Genomic DNA, 6,976 nt, shown 5'->3' with positions numbered 1-6,976 from the left:
AGAGCTCACCATCTTCCGCCGTGGGTAGGAATCCCCTCTCCTTAACTATCGACTTATTCATAAGCCGTTGAAATTCGGTTCGTGCACCATCGGAAGTGAACTCAACCTCACCCATCGAGGAAGAATCGCTAGATGTAGGGGCTTGGGTGCTTGGTCCTTGTGATCTTCGGGCTCTTTTGGGTGCCATTGATAGAGATTTAGAGTTGCAAGAGGTTTGTGTGTAGTGGGTTTGAGAGATTTGGAGGTAGTTGTGTGTATGGATGTGTATATATAATTAGGGTTTAGAGAATTATAATGGGATTTGGAGATGTGTTTTGTGTTTATATAAGGATTTGAGGGCTGAGTTAGGGTTATAAAGGATGTATTTCGGGCTAGGCATGCAAAATTAGGATTGTGGGCTTTTAAAAACGAAAAGAAAATATTTTTGGGAGAAAAATCGAGTTTCTGGCAGTCGGTAGCGCGGCCGCGCTAAGTGTAGCGCGGGCGCGCTGTGCACTTTAGCGCGGGCGCGCTGGACACTAGCGCAGGCGCGCTAGTGTCTGACACCCGGAGCTGAAATTTCTTGATTTTTGTGTTTTTGAGGTTTACAATGGTACAAAATGGTTCCAATGCGTGGGTTGCCTCCCACGAAGCGCTTGTTTAACGTCGTTAGCTCGACGTGAAGTCCAGAATTAATCCGATTCCGATTGAAGAATCGTGGTTTGTACCTCACGATTCACATTTCCGCCAAAGTAAGGTTTCAACCTTTGACCATTAACCTTAAATGATTCATCCGATGATTTTGCATAGATTTCTACCGCACCGTGGGGAAATACCGTCTTGACTGTAAATGGCCCTGACCAGCGTGACTTGAGTTTCCCTGGAAACAGCTTCAACCGAGAGTTGTACAATAGAACCAATTGACCTACTACAAAAGATTTTTGTATCAACCGCTGATCATGCAATCTTTTCACCTTCTCTTTGTAGAGTTTGTTATTCTCATAAGCACGGAGGCGGAATTCCTCTAACTCATTGAGTTGCATCATGCGTTTCTCTCCCGCTAATTGTAAGTCGAAATTCAACTTCTTTAGTGCCCAATAAGCTTTATGTTCCAACTCAACTGGTAAGTGACAAGCTTTCCCAAACACTAGCTGAAATGGAGAAGTACCCAACGGTGTTTTGTAAGCTGTTCGATAAGCCCAAGCAGCCTCATCTAATCTTAAGGACCAGTCTTTCCTAGAAGGGTTAACCACCTTCTCTAATATGCGTTTGATCTCTCTGTTAGACACTTCAGCTTGACCATTCGTTTGAGGATGATAAACAGTAGCAACCCGGTGATTGATATTATATCTCGACATCAAGGTTGTGAATTTCCGATTGCAAAAATGAGAGCCTTCATCACTGATAATGACTCTAGGGACTCCGAAACGGGTAAAGATTTGTTTTTGAAGAAATTGCAAGACCACCTTAGCATCATTTGTAGGTAAAGCTTTCACCTCCACCCATTTAGACACATAATCAACTGCTAATAGAATATACTGGTTGTTGCAAGACGAAATGAACGGTCCCATAAAGTCAATACCCCAAACATCAAATATTTCGACTTCCAATAGCATTTTAAGAGGCATTTCATTCCTCCTCGAAATATTACCTGTACGCTGACAACGATCGCAACCCAACACGAACTGATGAGCATCTTTAAACAGAGTTGGCCAGTAAAAACCTGCTTGAAGTACCCTCTTTGCTGTCTTCTCTCCGCTATAATGGCCTCCATAACCAGTGGAATGGCACTCGCGCAACACTCCCTCAACTTCATTATTAGGGATACACCGTCTGAGAATTTGATCGACTCCTTGTTTAAACAAAAAGGGTTCATCCCAAATATACCATTTTACATCGTGAAGGAATTTCTTGCGTTGAGCATAAGAGAATTCTGGCGGAATGACCTTACTCACCAGATAATTTACAATGTCAGCAAACCATGGCTCTTCTGCCTCAACTCCAAACAACTGTTCGTCTGGGAAGAATTCATTGATTAGAGTGTTGTCGGTAATTTGTTTGCTGTGATCTTCTAGTCTGGATAAATGATCCGCTACCTGATTTTCTGTGCCCTTCCGATCTTTAATTTCCACATCAAATTCTTGGAGTAATAAAACCCAGCGAATTAGTCTTGGTTTAGAATCCTTCTTCGAGATGAGATACCGAATGGCTGCATGATCAGTATATACCACTACCTTTGTTCCGAGAAGATAAGACCTGAACTTCTCAAAGCTAAAGACAATAGCTAGAAGTTCTTTTTCAGTAGTAGTGTAGTTCAATTGTGCATCATTTAATGTTTTGCTGGCATAGTAGATAACATGAAACACATTACTTGTTCGCTGGCCCAGTACAGCTCCTACTGCATAATCACTGGCATCACACATTAATTCGAATGGTTTACTCCAATCAGGTGCAGTGATGATAGGTGCTGATGTCAACTTCTTTTTCAAGATTTCAAATGCTTCCAAGCACTCCTCATCAAATTTGAATGGAATGTCTTTCTCTAACAGATTGCAAAGAGGTTTAGAAATTTTTGAGAAATCCTTGATGAACCTCCGATAGAAACCTGCATGACCAAGGAAGCTTCGGATGCCTTTGACTGAAAGTGGTGGAGGAAGATTTTTAGTTGTTTCCACCTTCGCTTTATCGACTTCTAGTCCTTTGGCAGATACCTTATGCCCCAATATGATTCCTTCTTGCACCATGAAATGACATTTTTCCCAATTGAGAATCAGATTAGTTTCCACACAGCGCTTAAGAACCATTCTAAGATTCGTGAGGCATTCGTCATAAGATGTTCCAAATACAGAAAAGTCGTCCATGAATACCTCCACATTGATGCCGATCATCTCTGAGAATATTGCCATCATGCACCTTTGAAAAGTGCCTGGTGCACCACATAAGCCAAAAGGTACTCTTCGGAATGCGAAAGTACCATAAGGGCATGTAAAGGTTGTCTTTTCTTGATCCTCCGGAGAAATAGCAATCTGATTATAGCCAGAATACCCATCTAACAGACAATAGAACTCATGGCCAGCCAACCTGTCAAGCATCTGATCAATAAAAGGCAGAGGGAAGTGATCTTTTCTTGTAGCTTTGTTCAGCTTTCTGTAGTCCATGCAAATCCTCCAACCAGTGACAGTTCTAGTTGAGATGAGTTCCCCTTTTTCGTTGGCTACTACTGTCATGCCTCCTTTCTTAGGCACACATTGTACTGGGCTCACCCATGAGCTATCTGAAATTGGATATATGATACCTGCGTCAAGCCATTTAAGAATCTCTTTCTTTACAACCTCCTTCATGATAGGATTTAGCCTTCTTTGTTGTTCCACTGAAGGTTTGCTTCCTTCTTCAATGAGAATTTTGTGTTGACAAAAGGATGGACTGATTCCCTTGATATCAGCTATGGTCCAACCAATTGCTGTTTTGAATTCCCTTAGCACCCTCAAAAGTTTTTCTTCTTCCTCACCTGACAAGTTAGATGAAATAATAACAGGAAGTGTAGAACCTTCACCAAGAAAAGCATACCTCAAGTGATCCGGTAGCGGTTTAAGTTCAAGTTTAGCTGCTTCGATTACTGATGGTTGTAAAGGTTTGTGATCTTCCTTTTGTTCCTCCAAGCCCAGAGATTCGACAGGTGGTTCAAAATTCCTTCTCCAAGGTGATGAGTTAAGATGATGGATTTCTTCCAATTCTTCTTCACTGTCCAATTCCTCATCATTGGTAAGGATTGCTTCCAAAGCATCATTCTGTAAAACCCGCTGGCTATTAGCTTCTGCCGTAGTATCAAGCACATCCATACTGAAACAAGATTCCTCATCAGTTGGTAATTTCATTGCATTGAATACATTGAACGTGACCGTCTGATCTTGTATTCTCATTGTAAGTTCCCCTTTTTGGACATCGATCAATGTTTGCCCAGTGGCTAAAAAGGGTCTACCCAAGATGATAGGAATCCTTTTGTCTTCTTCAAAGTCAAGAATCACGAAGTCGGCTGGAAATATTAATTAATCAACCTTGACTAGCACATCTTCAATTATACCCCTCGGATATGTGATCGAACGATCAGCCAGCTGTAAAGACATGTTTGTCGGCTTGAGCTCTGGCAGGCCAAGTTGTGTGAAGATAGATAGAGGCATCAAATTGATGCTAGCTCCCAAATCGCACAGGCACTTATCAAAAGAGAACTTTCCAATAGTGCAAGGGATAGTGAAGCTTCCCGGATCTTTAAGCTTAGGTGGTAATTTCTGTTGAAGCACAGCACTACATTCCTCCGTTAAAGCCACTGTCTCTAACTCCTCGAGCTTTAGCTTTTTTGAAAGAATACCCTTCATAAACTTGGCATAGCTAGGCATTTGCTCGAGTGCTTCAGCAAACGGGATGTTGATGTGAAGCTTTTTGAACACTTCAAGGAATTTACCAAATTGCTTATCCAGCTGCTGTTTTTTTAACCTCCTAGGAAATGGAGGTGGTGGATATAATGGTTTTGACATCGGAGCAGCTGCAGGGATAGCCTTATCTTTTTCAACAGTAGGGTTTATGCCAATTGTATTCGAAGGAAGTTCTGCTGGAATTTCTTGCTGTTCATCACCCTGATCTTGTACTAATGTTGAGGTAGGCCCTGTTGTAGTTTTTCCAGATCTCAGCGTAATGGATTGGACTTGCTCTTTGGGGTCCCTCTTACCTGGTACCTATGTATCACTAGGGAGATTCCCCTGTGGTCTGCTTAGTAAAGCATTAGCTAACTGACCGACCTGTGTCTCCAAGGCTTTTAAAGTTACTGCCTGACTCTTGTACATGAGCCTTAGCTCTTCCATGTCAGACCTTTCGTTAGCTGATTGCCCATGATTCTGAAATCCCGGGGGGTGATATGGCTGTTTAGGTGCATACTGTTGTGAATTTCCAGCTTGACTATACTGTTTAGGTCCCTGTTGAAATCCTTGTTGAGGCTGATTATAACCCTGATTATTACTCCAGCTGAAATTCGGATGATTTCGGTTGTTAGGATGGTAAGTTGCTGGAGCAGGCTGTTGACCTCTCTGAAAGTTGCTCACAAATTGTGCTGATTCACTAGAAATGGCACACTGATCAGTAGCATGAGTACCAGCACATAATTAGCAAATAGAGATTGGCTGTTGAATTCCTTGGTGAGCCAGAGAATCGACTTTCATCGTGAGAGCTTTAAGTTGAGGTGCTATAGCTGTAGATGTGTCAAGATCAAGAATTCCGGCTACCTTCCCTTGAGTAAGTCTTTGAGTAGGGTTCTGATATTCATTAGCAGCCATCATTTCAATAAGATCATAAGCTTCTTCATAACTCTTAGCCCATAGCGCACCTCCAGAAGCAGCATCAAGCATAGGTCTGGATTGAGGTCCAAGACCATTATAGAAACTGTTTATTTGCATCCAATCCGGCATGCCATGATGGGGACACTTCCTTAGCATCTCCTTATATCGCTCCCAGGCTTCACAGAATGTTTCTCCTGATTGTTGAGAGAACTGAGATAGAGCATTTCGTAATGCAGCAGTCTTTGCCATGGGGAAGAATTTAGTGAGAAATTTCTGAGCTAGATCTTCCCATGTAGTAATCGAACCAGATGGTAAAGAATGTAACCATCCCTTAGCCTTATCTCTCAGTGAAAATGGGAAAAGCCTTAGCTTCACAGCTTCATCAGAGACGTCATTAAATTTGAAAGTGTCACAGATCTCTATAAAATTCCGTATATGCATATTGGGATCTTCAGTAGGAGAACCCCCATACTGTACCGAGTTCTGGACCATTTGAATAGTTCCTGGTTTGATTTCAAAGGCTTTGGCTGCGATTGCAGGCCTGACAATGCTTGATTGGATATCATCGATCTTTGGCATAGAGAAATCCTTCAATGCCTTACTGTCTGGTTGTGCTTCAGGTTCTGTCATTGTTTCAGAATCAGAAGAAGAAGTAGAAGATGAATCAATTGCTTTCTTACGGGTCTGAGAACGTGTTAGCATAAACGCGATCCAAGTACCTGAAATAAAGAAAAGAAGAAAAGTGAGAAGAGAATAGAATCCTAGTCAGTGAATTTTAATGCACACTGATGACAAGTACATAAACTAATTAATTAACACCGAGTCCCCGGCAGCGGCGCCAAAAACTTGTTCGCAAAAATCTACACGCAAGCGCACGTGATCACAAGTAATATATTAAGTTCGTTCCCATAGAGACTGGTGAATTAAGAATACGCACCTATGCAACAATGTATGATCAATTATCACTGCCAAGACAATTAACAAGGATTGGTTTCTTTATACTAATAATTAAATTTACTAATCAAATTCAGAATAGGAAAACACATGGGATTCTAACTTCATTATCGAATTCATCTAGAATTGAAATTACTGATTAACATGCGACTGTTGATCCTAATCAGACAACACGAAAGTAATACATGCCAACTCTCGTTGCACACATATCATACCAATCAAAATCCGCAATTAAGACAGAAATCTCATGGACACCAACAAAGCTCAGACCCTATATCTCTATAGCGGTAGTGTAAGCAGAGAGGGTTAATAACAAGTCGTCTATCGTGATTACACAGGGTGATAAAAATAGTTCAAGTCTACCACAAACTATGTTTCATTCACATAATTCTATGTTTACATGGCATAGTTCTAAATTCAATCATCCACTCTCGCTTCAAAAAGAATTAACAAACAACTTAGAAGTTAGCTACTCTCCTAAGAAGAATAAGCACGGCTCATGCAAAGAAATCAACGTATGTCACACAATCAAGTAATTAATATTCGTTACTAGACTACATCGATAAATCCATTAGAATCCCATGAAGGTGGTTAGTTCATAATCGAACTAATCGACATCATGGGTTCTAGTGAAAACATAATAAATAAAGACAAGAATTAAAATGGAATAAAAATGCTTGAATTAATAATAAAAATCACACGTTACAGAATTGATG

The 6,976-nt window shown here is 41.0% G+C and overlaps 1 non-coding gene across 1 annotated transcript; it reads left to right on the top strand.

The window, feature by feature from the left end:
- Positions 1 to 5,433: 5,433 nt before the first annotated feature.
- Positions 5,434 to 5,540, top strand: LOC135148107 (small nucleolar RNA R71). Its single transcript, XR_010286002.1, has one exon. It is a non-coding gene; the product is annotated as a small nucleolar RNA R71 (small nucleolar RNA).
- Positions 5,541 to 6,976: the final 1,436 nt, after the last annotated feature.

The sequence above is a fragment of the Daucus carota genome, chromosome 7, assembly GCF_001625215.2.
Source record: "Daucus carota subsp. sativus chromosome 7, DH1 v3.0, whole genome shotgun sequence".
NCBI lineage: Eukaryota > Viridiplantae > Streptophyta > Magnoliopsida > Apiales > Apiaceae > Daucus > Daucus carota.
This window is presented reverse-complemented; position numbering and strand designations above follow the sequence as displayed.